This window comes from Gallus gallus, chromosome 11 (genome assembly GCF_016699485.2).
Source record: "Gallus gallus isolate bGalGal1 chromosome 11, bGalGal1.mat.broiler.GRCg7b, whole genome shotgun sequence".
Classification (NCBI taxonomy): domain Eukaryota; kingdom Metazoa; phylum Chordata; class Aves; order Galliformes; family Phasianidae; genus Gallus; species Gallus gallus.
The window spans coordinates 5,514,408-5,534,226 of NC_052542.1; the positions used below are offsets into that span (position 1 = coordinate 5,514,408).

The following is a 19,819-nucleotide window of genomic DNA, read 5'->3' on the forward strand; positions in this document are numbered from 1 at the left end:
AAACCTATGGGTAGCTGGTATAAGATCACAAAATTAACAGCAAAATAACTCCCTAAAACTAATGAACACCTAGAGCTCAATCCAAAGCCTACTGAAGCCTGTAAGAGGTTCTCCTAATTTCACTAGGATTTAGGTTGAGCTCATAACATTCCATGTCACTTGGCTAAGAGTATTTTTCCAGTTTGCTTGATAGAATATGAAACTTATCATGAACAAACTGTGGCTATGTTCTGTAGATAATTCATCCATGAGAGATCAAGGATTTGTTAAACCAAGGGAGTGTTACACAGACAATATGGATCTGCTGACTTTCTCCACGTGTATCAGCTGCTCTCAATGATAAACAAAAAGAACTACAAATATGAACAAGAATGATTTTAAAAGTTTCTAACAGTGCTGGTGGCTAAGAACAATTTAATAGTCTCTCTTTAATTCCATTCAATAATGTTCAAGTGATGCTTTGTTTAATCAAAGAGGTGTTTGATTACAGAAATAATCAGCTGACGAAGTCCCAACTCAGGCTGACCACTAAGTATGCACTTAGATGGCTGGATGTGACATTGGTGAGGTTTTACATACATTTCTGCAAAACTGTTAAGATGGTTGCAATTACAGTGGTGTGATTTCATATTTGATAGCTTTACTTGAATATTTTAGTGTTTTTTATGAACTGTATATGTTCATTTACTGAAGATTCCTTTGAATGTAAGCCTCAATTGCCTTGTTGTATGAGTATTTTTTAAGGGCTCAGTAGTGTTCACCAACTAAAGTATTTCATCTGATTAAACTGAGGCCTAAATATACCATGAATTTCATCGCTACTGAAAAAATCAACCAAAATATAAACTAATATATGTGGGACTTAGTCTTCCAGTTTTCATAGAAAAGCATATAATCTTGTAAAAAAAACTGATTGGTATCTCCAGTTACTTTAAAATAATTTATGCATCATTTTATTCTATGTTAAGTTGTTGACTAAGTCTTTAAAAATAGGTATATTTCTGTATTGGGTTATCACTAGAAAATAAGGTGTAAATTTTATTCTTCACCCTTCATCTACAAAGAGAGTCTGGAAGCCTTCAGCCTTAGAAGTTAAAAATACAACATCTCTGTATTTTTCTTAATTGATTTCTGGAAAAACTGTGATCTCTAAGAATGAATTGAGAGACAGGAGTGATAAAGGCAGAACTAGTTTTACATTTTGAACAATTCCAACAGCGGGCTGAATATTCAACAACTGATAGGCCGAATAACAAGTTGTTAACTTCATAATGCACAGTCACAGTACATATGTGTCACTTTGAGCAAAGATTGAAAAGACATTAGAATTAGAGATTTAACAGCCAGTTTTGATTAAATCAAAACAATCAGAGTAGTTGAGTTTGCAACAGAATTAGATTTTAAAAATCCAGACTTGGAATACCTTGCTGGGCCTCACAGTTTAAGCTTATTCAAGGATGAAATTCTCAGGTGCTACATTTGAAAAATATGTACTGTGGGATACTTAATGATTCTTCTGGCAAATGAGGAGAGGAGACACATAAAGCCATATTATCACTTTCTGTTAACTGAAAATATTGTAAGTGCTTTTTCTCCTTTTTTTTATTAATGCACTTATAATTTGTCTGATCTTGCTTGAATCAAAAAATGTTCAGTCCTCACACCACAAAACACATCTATCCATCCCAGGACAGTTTATCACAAATATATATATATATACACACACATACATACATACATACATATATATATATACATATGCGTATTATATATATATGTATATGTATATTTGTGATACAGTGATATCACAATATATATATATTTGTGATCCTATACAAGTATGTATATATATGTATGTGTATGTATATATATATATACACATACTTGAATAGGATACTTATATATAAGTATATACACACACACACACACACTCACATATATACATACATACACACTTGTATAGGAACCTGAAAGCCTCAAAAATTGCAGTATGCAAGAGCAGTTTTATGACCAAATAACTATGTCATTTCCACCTATAATTGGAGAGAGACACTTCCAATTTATCAGTAACACTTTTATCTTTGAAATAATCGTATTACCTGTCTTTAGAGAACAGCTGATTTCTGTTTTCAAATCACATCCTGTTGAATGTCCCAGTGATGTACTCAGATATCCTCCCATCAACAGACATTCACCCAGACACAGATACGATATCAACCCTTTATTCTTCCATCTGTATCAAGGAAAGGTGCACTCCACACAAAGCATAGGGATTACTTGGTACCTGCTAGTATTCAAACCCATTCTATTCTATTCAGGGTCTATAAGCTTCAGTGAAAAGTGTAAACACTAATTTAACTCAGGAGCACACATGACTCAGGGGCTCGTGGGCCAAAGCGAGTCCTCCAGCCCCACTGCCTGCCTGGAAGACAGACATGCTTCTGTCCCCAGATCTCACAGAGCTTAGGGAAGGTTCACAAATAATGAGGAATGCCTGGCAAACCCTCAAGAGTTGTGTGGCTCACAGTATGTGATGCTTTCAATTCACAAGCAAAGCTTGTCAAACCTCAATGCTGAAGGAAATTTGGCTTGAAATCTGACAAGAGTGGTCATTCTCTTAAAATTCACAAAACTTGCTACTTTTGATAGGCAATTCACTTGCTTGTATAACCAAGTAAGTGAAAGATCTCAGCATATGTGACAGGCTGAAAGTTTTATAGGGCCAGACTACATCCTTATACACACTTACGAAACAGCCATCAGATTTGGCAGTATGTAAGTCACGAATGTGCTGAAGATCATCCCAAGACTGCACGTGGAGAAGTGGTCGAGAAGATTATTGTTTTGTTCCCATTCATCTCTGTTCATCGTCCTATTGTGCCATACTTCTGCCCCTGAAAACTGGCACTGTAAGTTCATGGCAAAGGGAGAATTGGTGCATTCTCCAATGTTTACTGCTGGAAGATGCTGAACCTATGGGAAGACTCTTAAGTATTTTCGTTTTGCCTTAGTTAAATTTAACTGCTGGCTGTTGTGCCTAATGAAAATGATACGCTTCTCCAGATATACTTCTAGTCTTGTTTATCACCTCCTAGAGCAGTGGAATTTGAAGTGACCTGCTTCCTTTAGATGCATGGGAGCTCTGTGCGATCACCCTGTCCTTTCATTTGGCGCTCTCACCTAGAACAATGGGTGATTAACACAAGTCAAAACAAGAGCATAAAGGGAAAAGGCAGCACAACCCGTCTTGGTGCAGCTGCTCAACTCCAATGTTTGCCTGCTGTGTAGCAGCATGTTACGGTCACTGCCAAGCCTTGATCTTCTCCCTGTGTGTCAGTACTCCAAGGATCCATCCTTTAAGCAGCATAGATCGCACAATTATACATTGTTGGAGAACTTCAGTGTCACTTCTAAGCAATACACATTCTGCAACTTGAAACAAAAGTGAATTAAACAGAACTACACAAGTGATGTTTAAGTATTGTTTTGGTTTTGCTCTTTATTCATCCTGCTGCTTTTATTACCAGCAATGCTCTTATTCATTTTCTAAGTTATTGAAATGCCTGTCTGCCTATTTGTCAGACATTTCAGTTTCACAGGTTTTTTTTCATTTTTATCCTGATTGTAATGCCAGCATAATATCTCATCAAGCTGCACCTTCTGTGGAACAGAATAGAATGTTTGAAATCTTACTTAAGAAGAAGCATTTTGATTCGGGAAAAGCCAAATTATCTTATATTTATCTCCTATAATTCCTAGAAAGTTGTTCCAATGCAATGCATTTTGGCCCAAAACCATATAATATCAATGAAGTGAAACTTCAAGTCAGGCTCGGGGAAGTGAATGTGAAGCACTAGAATCCATCACAACCTTCCAAGAACTGTAATGAAAGAAAAAAAGTACATTATTTAGGAGAGATGAGGACTCTGAGCTGTGGAGAATTTATTTTTAAAACTTATGAAACGTGGTAAGAAAACGAGAACGTTTCTGTTGGTCTGACTACAAAAGATCAGAGCTCCAGGCTCCAAGCAGATTCCTGCGCTAGCAGTAAGGCATGCTTTGTCCCAGAAACTTACCTGTGTTGGTCTTGCAAAGATTTAACCACAGATGTAACTGTACTTCTGAGTAGCAAGGTATTGAATTTATTAGCAAGCTTGGTCTGCTAGTTTTAAAATATTATGGATAAATTTCACAGTTTTCCTTTCCAGTCTCTGTGAAAGAGGTTATCATGCTTTTAGCTTAGGCAAAACCGCAGACCACAAAGGGCAGTCAGTGTACAGCTTTCCCTTACATTAGCAGTCTTTGGATCAAGCTCTTGATTTTCCTTCAAAACCTGACAGACATGTACTCAATTTCATATGTACATAATGTGACTGTAATGAGAAAGGGAAAAAAATCGTTCACCTCTGAAGACAAATAACCACATCTCTAAAAGGACATGGTTACTTGATAGTCACAAATTAAAATGAGATTCTGCATACCTGCTATGATTCAGTGTTTAGAAAACAAACAGATAGGGTTAGATCCAAACAAAGGATTCATTTTGATAGTAAACATATTTAAGAGGGTGCCTGTGTAAATGTGAATTGTTTAGGGGATGGATTACCATTTTGCATACATTTTAGAGCACTGAGAGAAGCCATTAAGGGATTAACACCTCCGATTTATGAAAATGCAAGGATGATAAAGAAACAATAGGGGTGACAGCATTGTGTAAACGACATTGATTCATTTCAGAATGGGGCTGTTAACTGCTGGAAATGAAGAAATAAATGGAACAATGGATAGATGCTTTTACCAGCTTGTCATTAATTAGCAGTGAGCACAATTCTTTTATTGTCCTTTTTGAAAAATACAAAATTGGTAGGAAAATACAAGCACTGAGCAAATAGATTACTCTGTGTCACTAGGCTGACATCTGCATTTTCTTGCTTCTCTCATATATTCTGTTTTTCAAATGATATCGAACTTTTAGCCTGGCAACGAGCCCAAATTTTGCTTCCTTTGAAATCCCTGAATTCCTATGTTTTCATCCTTGAAATCTTACTGCTTTATAAAAGCATAACAAAACCCGTGACTTGAGAAAGGGTTAATAAACGTTAGTGAATCCCCTGTAACACAGCTTGGAAGCACAAACAACAGCTCAATGCATGATTCTGCTGACCTATTGCATCCGATCAACTGTGGTTTTATTTCTAGCAATGCCAGCAGGTGGGAACTGACAACATGTTTCTTTGGAATCGTAAAGAAAGATCGGCTCTGATGGAGAATTAGCTGGAAGTAAGCGAGGTTGTTTGGCACAGATCTAAGCAGGGACAATGCTTGATTATGGCTATCACTCTCCAGCTGCTGTCAGAATGTTAAGTTTGCTTTCTTGAGGCCTGACATCTAACACATTTCTTTTTCTAATTAGTATCTGGTACTGTAGATGCTGATATTTTACTGCATGTCAGATGCACAAGGCTGAAATACATCACTGAACTCAGAGGTACGTCTGGGTCCTTGGAATCAGCTTTTACCTCTCAATATGAACTCATAGCCTCTTTCTACTTTTTCTTTAAATATGTGTATAGAGAAGTTCATGTGTACAAATGTCTAATGTTGGTGTCTGAAAAAGGATGCCGAGCGAGGCTGACAAATCAAACATTGGCCAGGAAAAGGAGCCCAAACACTGGTTTCCTTTTCGTCAGCATCAGGCAGTATTCTGTTCACAAATCCTTCCTCAGCCTGGCAGTAGAGCAACCTACTTCCCAGCTGCAGATGTAAGAGTACAGGAGGTATTTATGCCATGCTAAAGAAGTGGCAGCCCTGAACCCAGATTCAGGTAAATTAATTAAGTTCATCATTGTTACCGATTTACATTTTGCCACCTGTGCTATGATATTGTAGGCGATGAGGAGTCAGAGCTTCCACCTGGGCTCAGTGTTAAGCACAGCATGATAGAGCACTGTAGTAACTAATATGTAACTGCAGGTGCGGTTGAAAAACAAGAGCATGGGTTTAAAATCCATTCTTGTGCCATTCAGAAATTTGCCTACGTTTTCTTACTGCACAGCACTGTCGAGTCTGCTGTAAGGTATGGGATGATTTTTGTTTTTGTTAAATTTGTCAGGATGAGAGAAAACATCACCCATGTTATTTTTGTTCCTTGTTCAAAAGGTCCTTACAAATTTGTACATTTTAGATTCAGTCTCTCTAAGCTTCAGTCAACTTACTGTCCTGGAGAGAATGTGCATATTTATTCTATAAAATTTGCAGGAATCTAGGAGCACTTGTGGTATTCCTAGTCACAATGCAGTAACCAGTCCTGCAGGCAGGCCACACCCTGCGTGCTCCCAGCTGGCAGCAGGACCAGATCTCTGGGTTTATCCTCATTGTATGTTTATGCTTTGCAGAGCAGAAAACCCATTTAGTATAGTTTTCATTAATGCAGTTCTGTACCCCAAACAGTCTTTTCAGAGGCAGTCTTGCAAATATACCAGTCTTTCTCTAGGAAAAGAAACACTTTTTTTAGCATTAGAGATAAGTCAGCCACTGTATTTGTTACACATATAATTTATGTACCTGTGACATAGTCTCTCCTCCTTGCTAGGGAAGGCCTCCCTTTTGTACTTGCATTTAGCTCCCTCTGTTTATAACTAATCTATGCATCTAACACGGTTTAAATTCTGGTATCAAGTTGACAAAGAAATGGGACACAAGGCTATAAAGATATAAAAAGAGGTGTTTAGCAAGGTTTCCTCCTACCTAGAGCAAAGATTCTTCATCATACGTGAAAGCCATTGAGACTTAGTGAGGGTTCCTAGAATTATCTGTACAGATGAAAACAGTTGTAAAGGTCCTATTGTGGAAAAGCATTGAAGCACATGATTTACTCTCAGGCTGCATGGAGTCCCATTGATTTCAGAAACTAGTGACATGCAGAAGGTTAAACATGTGCTTTGCTGGGTTAGGGCCAAACCTGGTATCATTCTTTTGAGTAGTTTACAAAACCTTTTGCTGTTGAGGGGGGGAAAAAAAAAAAGAAAAAAAACAGTTATAAAGTTATGTTGTGTTTTAAGTCAGGATAGAAAAGAACCAGCTTTGGTTCAAAACATAGCTGGTTATTTTTGCAAACACAGTGTGATTTTTCTGGCTGTACGCACAGCAGGCCCCCATGCATCTTCCCTTGCAGAGCCAAATACTGTGCTTGCATTAACTTGTCTTCATAGGTTGCCTGATAAGTGGCATTTGCCCTTCCAAGAAGAGTTGTGGTAAAAGCTCCAAGCACTTGGAGATGTACTGTTAAATACAGGATGGAGATTTTTAAAGACCCTACAATTGACCGTGAATTCAGGTGAACACAGTATCTTCCATGAGGCTCACGTTAAACTCTGGTTTGAAGAATAGGGTAGCTCTGAGCTCTTGACTGTCTGCCTTGTTCTCAGAGGCAAACTGTTTTATGCCAGTGGAATCATGTGCTGTGTGCTTAATGTGGGGAACTCGGAACATTTCTATAGAAGAAAAATGATTCCTCAGGTCTACCATACTGACTTATACCCTCTTCTAATTTCCATGACGTTCTGAATTGAAAAATGAAATGAAGTTACTGACTAATAACTCTTCTGAAGCAGTTGCTTTCAGAAGCTGCTAGTAATGTGCATGCTGGGACTTGTGGGCTAAGACCTGTATATTGTGGTAAGAATCATGCATGTCTTTGCTAACAGTGAGCATGTTTGGTAGTATGGAAATGCTGGGTGAAAGCCTGAACTGCAGGTTTTGGAAGAGCGTCTCTTCCACTGTCTTCTGAAGTTCTGTTATGTAATAAGCAAATCAATGCAGTATCCAGCTAATAAAGGAATGGGGGAAAAGCGAAGGGAAAACACTCTGCTGTACTATTCATGATTGAAAATGAATAAGATCCATGCTTTGATGTCTGACATTCTCCAAGCTATGAAATAAGAGTTCTGAGAGTTTTGGCCACGTTTACATTCATATACTTAGTTTTACTCACGTCCCCATAAATAAGTTATCTTTAACTGCAACCAAAAAGGGATCTTGTACAGTTGAGTATCGCTTTATGGTTGACATTGATTTAAAACACTCCATAAGGGGCATAGTACTGCAGAATCAATTAGAAGTAAATGCAGTCATGAAAGTTACATGAAGTAGTGTCTGGCAGAGTCTTGCAGACACTGTTCTTCATATGGCTGTTGGCCACCTAAAGTAAACAAAAAATATATATATTTATAGTTTATTTCATATTAACTGATGGCCTTACAAGGGAAAACACAAGTCCCTGACAAAATCAAGTCCTCTCAGATAAAAATCTTAAGCAGTTTTAAGAGGATTTTAACTTAGTCTGTTGAAACATGCTGTCAAAATAATTGCCAAACAGGTATCCTGACTGTAGGATCTCACCAAGCCAGGTACATAAAACAACCTTGTTAGTTGGTTCATTTGTGCTAAGAAAATGAGGAGAAGCAAACCAAAATCCTAGACAAACTCACACAGATTTGTTCAATTCTGTCTATTTCCAATATCTTTTTGTTTGTGACCTGGAATATAGAAAGAGAGATGAACATAAAATAAAGCGTGTTGGATGAGAAGTAGCCTTCCCATGTGATTGCATGGGGCAGAAAAGAAGTGATGAGTTTTCTGCTGGCCCTGTACAGAAAGCCTGCAGTGATTCCAGTTTCAGGGAGTTCAGGAGCTGCACTAATTTGACATTCCAACACAATGCTCAATGGGAGCAAGAAAAATAGGAGATATAATGTCTTCACAGTGTTTTCACCCGTTCCAATCCAACTGACCAGAAGCAAACTATAAACACAAGAGGCTGTAGTACACTTTTAACCACGGTGGCTTTTGTAGTCCCCCCTCTCCCCCAAAGGTAGCAATGAAAAGCACATCATAAGCTCTTTGAGCAGAAATAGTGTAATATCTTTTCCACTCAAGGGCTGGGCTTGCCTGCATAGTGAAAAAAAGACATAACTTGCTAGCACAAAATTACTCTTAGGAAGATACTGAAGGGGAGCATTCTGCAGTGATAGAGTTTGGGCCTCAGGGCCTTCTGTGGACATGCTAACATTTGAACAAATGAGGAAACCTGAATTAGCACAAGAGATTGCCATCAGTTTTGAAAAGATAAGCTTTTGGAGTGTCTCAGAGTTGTCAAATGCACTTACTGCTTATCCTGACCTTTTTTTCTTTCTAATCTGTCAAATATATGGAAAGAGCTGTAAAGTAGAGACTAATTTGCATTATTCTTACCTAGGCGCTTCTTTACTCAAGCTTTTGAAACATGTATGTATTTTTTAGATATGTGAAAATAGTTTCTTAATTAACCCCTGTAATAACATTTTATTACTCAATTAATAGAATCTTTCTTTTAGTCCTCCTGATGGTAGATGAAAGGAATATCTGGACCTCCAAAGCTTTAGTGCTGACTAACATGTTAACAGTTTCTTGCTCATTCACTCTCTTTGCTCTGATCTGCCAATATTTCTGTTGAGATTTTATCACAACTGTTTCTTGAGAACATGAGAGAATCATCTGTGAAATAGCAGTTTGTGGGCAAGCTGTTTGTTTATACTGTGAGACTAAAGCGCCTTGTAGCTGAATTCAATGCAAGGGTCTGTTGGTAGTAGCTGGTTACTAAATCCCTAGTAAAAGAATGCTAATAAAGTGGATGGGCAGGGATTTGTCAATATAATCTTATTTTGAGTCCCAGTAATTTCAGTGATCTATGACTTGGATTGAATCAAGACTAGGGGTTCGATGTGGTTTGCTATCTTTATCTGTAAATGGCTGTTTATTGTATTACAGAAAACAAGCCACTGTATTAGTTGTAAGATAAGCATGTGCGTAAATCTGTTTGCCAGACTAGATGGTAATGTAAGTCATATGATAGAAAACCTATGTAGTTACATTAGTTGCCAGCTAACAAAATTAAGCTGTTGCAGTGCAGTGTAGTATATACCAAGGAAATCTCACACATTTGTGTTTTCTACTATTAGCACAAATACCTGCACACATTTGAAATATTTCCATTTCTTTTCTGAGGGGCTATATTTTAACATATGTTGTCAGTAATGAAAAATAGATCATGAAAGGGTACCTATGCCTTGTACAGCCGTTGTATCCTTTTCAGGTATGTATGATTATGTGTTACTACCGAAAACACATTCAGGTTCCTCTTATTATCCAACCCAATGAATTATTTAATTTAAACAGGATCTTTCACAGATAAAGGTAATATGTGTTGTGAAAGAGAGATGCAGATTTGAGTCCAAAATCTGGATCTTTGGGATTTCTGTCCAAAGAGGGAATGTCACAGGACTGTTTATAGTAAGAGAGAATTGAATACAAAGTATGCTCAGATACAACCACATGCGTTTCTCCAAATTTTGATGTAGAAACTGCAGAAGTTATATGCTTACTGGCCAGTTTGTTAATCATTGGGCAATACAGAAACTCCTAGCTCTGGCACGTGACAGCCAGGAATAGGCTGGTTCAGATGCTTAACACAACACTCTTCCCTTTCCATTCTCTTGTGCTCCAGAAGCTGTGTCTGATGCACAGAACAACAAGCCTAATATGTAGAGTTTTGGCCGGGCATTAGATAAACAGGTTTGGCTGTGGAAAAAGTTGAGAAATGTTGTTTTCAGCCATGGAGTAATGAAGCTACTCCTCTTATAAGTCATTATAATTCAATATGTATGCACTGTTACAGAGACCTTTTATTTAAAGGATACTTGGTCAGCGTCTTAGTATTACAAATACAGGACTACTGGAAATTTTCTTTGATTTTTTTTGGCAGCTCTGATAATATGCAATATTTGAGCATGACAGAGTCTTTGGAACTTTGTACAGATTTTACTTAAAGGCGTAGCAACACATAGCTCTGCACGTGGTACTTATAAGGAGAGAAGAAGATCTTTTTTTACTTCATCTTTGTAAATGGGCTCATAACCTTTTTGGTCTCAGGCTCATTCATGTACCATTTGAGAGGCAACATTCTTAAACTATTTCAGCTAATTCAAGCCTTCTGAGATAAGAAAAAAAAAAGATAATATTCTAATATTTCATACTGGTCTGAGATGGGGACATGTTTAATTGACCTAGTATCTGAAGGCTGGTTAAACATGAGGAAGACACCCCAGGTAGACACTATGAGCAACTACGTAAAGTCTGACATCCTCTACCAGCTCCAGTCATATTCAGTCTTCAATGCTCTAAGGAAAGCAAAACAAAAACCAGAAGCCAAATTATACATCAAAAGGGAAACGATTTCTTCTCTTGCACTGCAGGCAACCGGCAGACCACCTCAGAATGAGATTCACATACTATGTCAGAAGGAAACAGTCAACAAATAGTCCTTTCAGTCTACACCACCCCCTATCTACAACAACAATCTATATAGCCAAGAACTCATATTACTCTCTTTTTTTCCTTAAGTTCCAGGATTATCCTGATTTCAGGCACATAGTCCTTTCCAGAAACAATACTAAACATGTGAGTAATTTTGTATTTTTTAACAGAATGATATATAAGCAGAAATAATTCCTCTGAAAAGTTGTACATTAATTGAGTGATGCCCTATATGACCAAAGCAGCAGCTTTGAAGACTCTTTTGTATTAGGAAGAATAATAGGATTTTGATTTTGGGGCAGAGTAGCCCCAAAAGATCTCACATAAGCAAGACACATCTAGATATTGTGTCATAAGGAATTTATTTTCTTCATCTTGATCAAGTAATGCAACATCATCTCATTTACACACATCTCTTAAAAAACACCAATTTATTTATTTTGCATGATTATATTTGAAGCTTGTTTTGTACTAATGCCTTGCAGGGTGATGAGACAAAAAAAAAAAAAAAAAAAAAAAGGAATATTTTCTATTCAGGTATATTTCTACTGAGAATGAAATTATGATGTTGAATTCAACCAAAAAAAAAAAAAAGATAATTTCCAGGTAAATAAGAGGTTATAAAAAGTTACTACAAATATAAGATAATAATATTAAGAAATTGTTGTGATGCAGCGCTCTGGGATTCTGAAACGGGTTTTATATTTACTGATGTTTAGAGACACAGCATGAGTTATGTGATCAGTTACAGGATTGCTATAGCATAGGTCAAATAACATATTCTGTAGTCTACAATAAAGGAGATCCAGCTTTGTGAGCAAGATACTGGAATTTTCTCTGATATCAATGCCTCGTCTGAAAGGCTAATGGTGAGGAAGTAATAGTACTTTCGAGGTACTAATGATATTAGAAATATTAGAAGTATTTATAAGTAGTAATAGTGGTTTTGTTTATGTTTGTAAAATGAGTGGATGGAAAAAAAGGAGTGATCCATGGTGTGTGCAGAGGAAGGTTTCATATTATATGCTGAGCAGCACTTGATGAATGATGATTCCAATGTTTTTTTTTTCTCATGATTCCTCCCACATTAATAAAAAACAGCTATTCAAAGGTGAGTCATAACAAAATATAGATTTAGATGTAGCTATAATGTGAGTTTTTCAGAGTAAGGTATGCCTTCGCTTGAGTATAGCTTTACTTTTCAGTCTAATTTTGTTTGTTTCCAGCTTTGTATAATTAATTAGAAAGTCTGGTTAATGGAAGGAAAACGGCACGTCCAACTGTTTCTCACAGATGTCAATTGAAATGAGCTATCAAATTAATGCCATATGACAATGACAGTTTTGTAAATCATCCTTTGACCTGATTTGCCTCTGAAAGACTTTCTGCCAAAAGTGTTTATTCTAATACAGGCGCATACCAATCATTTTTATCCCACCCACAAGCAATTTATCCTGGAGTTCTAATGCAAAAAACTATTCGGAATTAATTTGAAGTTTTGCCTGATAAAGGATTCTAGTTTTGATTACTAAACCAGAATCAAGGTTGTGCTTGTAGTATGATATATTGCTATATTCCCCCTATTAGTGCTGTCAGCAATGTTAAGGATAGCTATTGATTATCTCCTGAATTGTGAATATTTCTAATTATTTTCAACAAGCAGAAGCTTGAGGGCATGGATCAACTTTAAGTGTGCTTCAACAGAAGTGCGTTAACAAATGGGGAAAAGTTCTCATTCAGTGGTAAAAGACTTTGGCTTGTTTGGTTTTTTTAGTGAATTTTCCTTGTTTCTCCCGGAGTACTTTATTCCTATTAAAGGAAGCATATTTTAATTAAGCAGAAGAAACACAATCATAAAGTTGTTACATTTCTTCTATGAAAGCTAAAAAAAAAGTAAAAAATAAATGAAAATAGCTTATAATCATTTATGAAAAAGTCGTCGTGTGTCTCTAGTGCCAGACTTCTTGCTTGACAAGAAGGAGGGATGGATGGATCTGCCAAATTAAAAGCTGTTTGTTGAAAAATATGAAATTGTACTAGAGGTTTAATTTTCCTACTTATAGAATTGAACGAACAAAAAAAAGAGAAAAAAAGTGTTTATACTTTTTTTTTTTTTTTTAAGCCTTAATGGTGCAGAAAGCAGGCATGAATGGTTTGGCAAATATTGTTCACTTTAAAGTAGTTTCTTCAGCTTGTTTTTCACTGAGAACTATCATGAATAAGAAACAGTTGTTTCTCTATTTTTTTCCTGGAGGATTCCTTTGTCTCAAGAGAACTAGAAAGGAATCTTTCATAAAGATTTTCTCTCAGTTGTGGTATTGCTGATGTCAAGCACACAGAAATCATGAGTCAGCACTCCAAAAGTCACGAGACTTTTATTTAAAAAACAATCTTTTAAAGTATAGATGTGACCCTTTTTTTGAGCCCTCATGGCTAAAGTAGGGCATTTTAATATTTCCTTCTGCAACTGGAGCCATGCTTCTCAGACCAGAAGAAGAAAAAGAAGAAACAGATGAGCTCTCAGAAATTTGCATGACTCCTAGGATGGGACTTGAAGCAAGTCTGAAGCGTTACAAACATTGCAATGTAATTGCAGGTGTTGGCAACATGGCCATTATTTGTGAGAACTTTGATCTAAACTGCGGTCAACAAAAACAAATGAAAAAAAAAAGTGATTGAAAGAAAAGCAAAGAAACTTTCTTTCACTTTTCGGAAAAGAGCTACTCTAATACCATTTGTTCCGCAGTCCTCCAAGCCATTCTCAAGTCCATGTACTTAAGGTTAGACAAAAAGGCATACACATCTGATTCCCAGATATAAGATATATTCAGATAATGACAAATAGCACTCTGACTTACGCAAAAAAAAAAAGATAGGCAGACTGGTGCAGATGCTGCTGTTACAAAGATATGAGACCTTTACCACGGTTTAAAAGACAAAGACTATTTGAATCTAACAACATGGTTCCCGGCCAGAAAAAGCTACAATTATTTTTAAAAATGTCACCTCATTCACATTCAATGATCGCAGAAAATGGAAACTTTTTTAAGGAGTAATTGTAAACATCTGCTAAAGAAAAACCGAAAACATGACTAAGAGAGAAATGAACTTCAACATAAAGCATTGTGTGAACAGATCCACCGCAAAAAAAACACCATTTCCGTGGGTCAGTTCTATTCTGAATGTGAAAAAAGTTGTTGATAAAAATAAATGTTTGATTCCAGCTAAAAACATTTTGCTTAAAGTCAGGCTGTCCGTCTGCTCAAATATCAAGGAATGTGGCTACTCTTACATTTCTGCAGCAGCTTTGGCCCCTGCTGCTCCTCTTGCCTTGTTCCAACAGAAGCATTTGCACAAGCACAGAGAACTGGACTCAAACTAATCTGACAGAAAGATGTTTTTTTTCCTTGTTCTTCTGGGTTATTTTTTAACGGGATCGCTGAGGCGATCAGATTGTGATGATAGCTCATGCAGAAAAGCTGCTAAATTTCTAACCGTTGCCTCAAAATGCTGACAAACTTCAGTGTCGTAATGATAATATAAATGAAGGTAAATCAGATCATTCTTTTTCTTATAAAGTGTTCTCTCCTTCTGAGGGCAAGAAACAAGAGGAAGGTATTTATGGGTCTAAACCTCAGCATAGTACTTAAAGTTGTTGAGCAGTTTGCAGGACAAAGAACTGAGTGGTAACATGTATTGTTTCAGCAAAGAGAGACAATGACTGAGTTAACATAGAAGGGAAAGGGAAGGTGTGGGTAGCCCACTTTTCCAGATACAGCTGGGCCAATTAAAGATGTTTCTACGAACAGTTCATATCACTGATGGTAGAGATAGAACGCCATGTGTCCTCTGGCAAAAGTGATTACGTGCACATTTTCTGAAATGCTTCAGGCAATCTGGGTTTTTGTTTTCAAGCCACCTTTTGTAATGCCAGGCATTACGTCTGTAAGCAGCTCTTTTGACTGGAAGGTTTATCACCATCCATCGGTAGAAGCTCGAAACTCCCCTGTTTCTGCTGGCTGACCATCTCAGTTGAATTATCCCTTATCTTTCCCTTTCTGTAATTGGGGTAAATCAACCAGAGTACTCCTGGCTGTGTGTGGGCAAACTACTCTGGAGTTACTGTGCTGAGTTAAAAGGCTACTGAGCACAGGTGTCCTCCATTGCCTTCCAATACAACAACTTTTTATTTTTTTTTATTTTAAATTTATTTTATTTAAACGTATTAACATGATGAACTGCTGTATGACATTGCAGTAGGAATGTCTGCTCTTCTACAGTGTGAGGGTAACACTGGGAAAATAAGTGCTGGCAAGTTAGATGGGATTCCTTGATCCAGTGGCAATGCCAGTTTGTATATATGTCAATTAAACAAATAGTCCCACTGTCTTCCGAGTTGACCAGAATGGGATCTAAGAGCTAAAGGCAAGCAAGTCAGTGAGAACAGTTCATGCCAGGGTTTTCTTGGAAGTTGAATGGGAGTAACATTCCAGAAGACAAGACTGAGAAATGGGGAGTGTGGATACAGGGAACAGGGGAAGGTGGTGGGAGTACGGGTGTGTTTGCATAGTGGTAAGAGAGAGCAGAGGACAAACAGAACAGACAAGGAAATTCAAAGTGAAGAAAACTGAAAGAAACACAGTTGCTTAGATGCTCTGTTATCTTAAGTTGTTGCAGATTATTTCAGGTCTGAACATATGTTTCCTTAGACTTCTTAGTAGTCAAACGGATAGCATCTTTCTAAAGAGTTTCCTTGGAATATGGCACAGGAATTCAGTCTATCTAGGATAAGTCTTTGAAGATCTTGAAATCTAAGAAGTAATGAATGAATGTATTTTCATATAACATCTTTATTTCCTTAGTTTCACAATGGAGAATTGGCTGCTGATTATAGCAAGGAAGAGAGTAACGGAAGTCATATTATAAGTCAGTGAGGAACCAGCTTTTGACATTCTCACAATAAACTGCAAGTAGACTAGCACTTCCTGAGAAAGTTATTCCATTTTTTTTAACCTAGGTTGAAGAACCCAAAATGAAACCTGTTTCCCAGCTCTGACAATGTCATTATTGGTGGTAGATAATTGTGCATAAAGAACAAAGGTACAAATAACACTTTTGAATATTTTTAAGAGAACTGCCAGAGGTATCATAAGACTAGTAAATCTTACTGAACCAAAACCATCATCCTGCATATTTGTAGATAACAGGAAAAGAAATGGGGTTCAAACCTCCAGTTTCAATTAAGTAGCAGCTCTCCAGGTGCATGGTGTGCTGGCCTCATTAAAGCCATACATCACAAGCCATGGTTTGCTGACACATTAAGTCTGGCTTTAAGCTCCTGTTACTGAATCAAAATGGCCACCTTCTTGGCTCAGAATTTGTTAAAAAAAAAAAAAAAGGGTGGGGGGGCACTTTTTACTTGCAGGATTTATGTCTGATTAGGTATCATTTTTTTTATTATTCTTTTTTGTAACAGAATGAAATCCACAGAGCTGGCAACAAATATATATAGTGTCTGCTCTTGTTTTTATAGTAGAGTTGCAATTGTAGGCTGATGACTGAAAAATATGAAAAATATGGACCATCTATAATGAGGAAATATTGATCATAATATATCTGACATTAACAGTTGTCGAACCACGGCTGTCTAAAAGATGCAAGTCTATGTTTTTCTGCTCGGGGAGCTCAGTGAGACTAAAACTTAGTCCAGTTCTCTGTTTTCTTCTGACGCATTTGATTATCCTATGCTGAAAAGTAGGAAAAAAAACAAAGCAAAAGTATGAAGATGAATATTCTTTCATGATCTGATTATACATTCTAAGCAATGATTACAGGCTCCTTTTCTATCTACAATATATTTGCATTGCAGAAACTAGTTTAAACAAAAATGAATAGTTAAGTAAATGTTGAATCTCTCTGTGCTCCTTTGTGTTCCCCCATTGTCTTTGCCTGTTTAAGCTCTGTTCTTATCAGATGGAAAGCAGAGGAATGTTGGTTTTAATCAGTGATTGTAAAGCTGACAGCCTGTTCTTTCAGTGGTGGTATTTGTTAGTTTTAGGCAATGGAGATATGGAGATGTTACAGGACAAAATCAGATACCTGTATGCTTGCATGGACACCAGTGGGAGTCTTAGAAACTGCCTGGCGATGGATTTTAGCATAGAAATTCAAGTTATAAGCTTTTTATTTTCTAATCATTAAATGTATCTTAGTTTTATGAGTCCTCTACTTTTTTTGTTGTTGTTAAAACAGTTAATCTGGAATAACATTGTGTGCATCAACAGTACTGTTCAATTATACTCTTGTCCAATTAATGTGGAATTGTGCCTGCTGGACAGGATTGTTATTAGGGCACTGCCACTTTTCAGCCACAGTTTAGGAATTCAGCTCAGTAAAAGACACAGTGCAGATATTATACTGACTTCTTACGCAGGCACTTTGCTTAAAATATACAAAATTAATGGGATGGAACATTTCTTTCTTCAGCGCCATGATGCATTTTTTTCCAGTAGGAGGGAAACAAAACTGGAATGAGATTGATATCCTTCTGACTCATCAGTCTTTGTTACTCACTCAAAAAGCTCTGGGAATAGGAAAAGTGACAGCAGAATACAACCTTTTTATTTTCAGTGCAGCAGTATACTTCATATCTGAAGGTTCAGACGGATTTCCCTTTTACTATTCTGATTTATCTACACAAATTAATTCAGCTAAGCATGGCTTCCAACCCCCTCATAGCTAGCACTGGGTCTCCTTTTATGCTAACCAAATCATGTACCAGATTCAATGGGCATTTTTAGTTCATATGAGGAGAAGGGATTGAGCACAATCCCTGAGCTCTCAGCAGCAGTGATAAAATCCTAGATTTGGACACAAACATCAGCACACCAGCAATGTGAAAGTCTTTCTGCTGGTCAGTGCAAGCCCTTCAGTATCTTTCCAAGCCTGCCCCTGTTGAACATGGGGCTCCCAAGATTTCTATTGATGCTGTTGTCCATATTCGGCCTTAGCAGAAATGACACAGAAATTAATGGCTTGAACACACCACTCTGTTCCTGTTTTAGAAAAACTGGATAAAGGAAAATGACATTTAATTCTTGAAGCTTACATCCAGAGACTGCATAAAGACACCAGAAGTCTCCCTAAATTCACTTTGGAACAGGGTTAGGACTGGATTTAGACTTTTCATCTTGAGGATGCAGAGTTTGGGAGAAAGTGTTCTTTGCTTTTTAGTTTTTATTTTTTGAACATTTAACTTTAAGGGGAAATAATTATAGGAGGTCTACATGTTTACTTTTAAACACAGCATTTTTTCCACTCTGCCCCAAGTCTGACATTTTAATGACCTGCTTTGCCGTGGTTTTTACTGGCAGCATATATTGAAGGGGTATTTTATGTACAGTTTTAACATTTGAACAACACAGCTCCATGTTCTGTCACGTTTTCATGTTGTAGAAAATGTCTTTTAAGCTATTATTTCTTTTAATTGCTGACTAATTTGAGGGTGCTTTTCCAAATGTCTTTAACAACATTTGGATTTACCTTTGGTAGGGAATATTAATTTAAGAAGAGCAAGAAAAGTAGTGCTGCATATATTTTCAGTGAAATTACTATCCTACATGACTCCATGGGGGGTTTCTTATAGGGGTCACTGAAAGGCAGAAAGGAATGTTTTTACTTCTTTGCTTTGTCACAAAAATTAGGTTACAAGGGCTATAAATGCAGGTAATACTTTTTATTACTAGATTTTCCTCTGTAATGAATATAACATTTCTTCTTTTCATATAACGATACCCACTGAATGTCTTAGTACTTAGCATGTTTACCCTTAGTTTTAACAAGGGTCTTTAAAAGGCTTGCAAGCAATCTGAAGGCAAAAAGGAAACCTGGTGTGGTGGGATCGCTGCTGGAGGTGGGAGGTTGAAGGGGACACTGTCCTGCCCTGTGCCCACCTGCTCATCAATAGCACCCTGTCCCAAGGAGGTGAGGGAGCGATGCACAAAAACTAGAGCTGGGCAAATCATAGAATCACAGAATCACTCTCATAGAATCATAAAATCACAAGTCTGAAGCAGAAAAAACAGAACATTTTGCAATACAAAATACAAAATTGGTCACACATTTTCCTGCTATAAAACACATTGCTCCGTGCCAGTCTGCCAGAATCTACATTTACACAATTCTCTGGTTCCAAAAAAGCCTTTGTCTCACTGTTGCTTGAAGGTTTGGGCGGCGTTGTTAATCTAGGAGAAGCAGCTCCACCTCGGTGAGGCTGCACTCTCTAACAGCTGATCCATCGAGTATGCTACAGTTGTTCAGCACTACCAGGCTCCCAGGGCTCTCTCTTTAGGGGATTACACCTACTTCCCAGCTTTGCTCTTCAAGAGGGCATTAATATTCTCTGAAAGGCGACCACTCATCTGTAGCTCTGTAAGGCTGATCTACTTTGATCTTAGCCTCAGAAATA

At 37.2% G+C, this 19,819-nt stretch overlaps 1 long non-coding RNA gene across 8 annotated transcripts in view; it reads left to right on the plus strand.

The window, feature by feature from the left end:
- Positions 1–19,819, plus strand: part of LOC100858601 — a 126,831-nt gene that overhangs the window by 78,195 nt on the left and 28,817 nt on the right. Inside the window, exon 4 of one of the 8 annotated variants that reach the window (XR_006931240.1) lies at positions 11,440–11,496. The exons of the other annotated variants lie outside the window; for them this stretch is intronic. This is a non-coding gene — a long non-coding RNA (uncharacterized LOC100858601). The remainder of the gene's footprint in view (positions 1–11,439; positions 11,497–19,819) is intronic. 8 annotated transcript variants of the gene reach the window in all.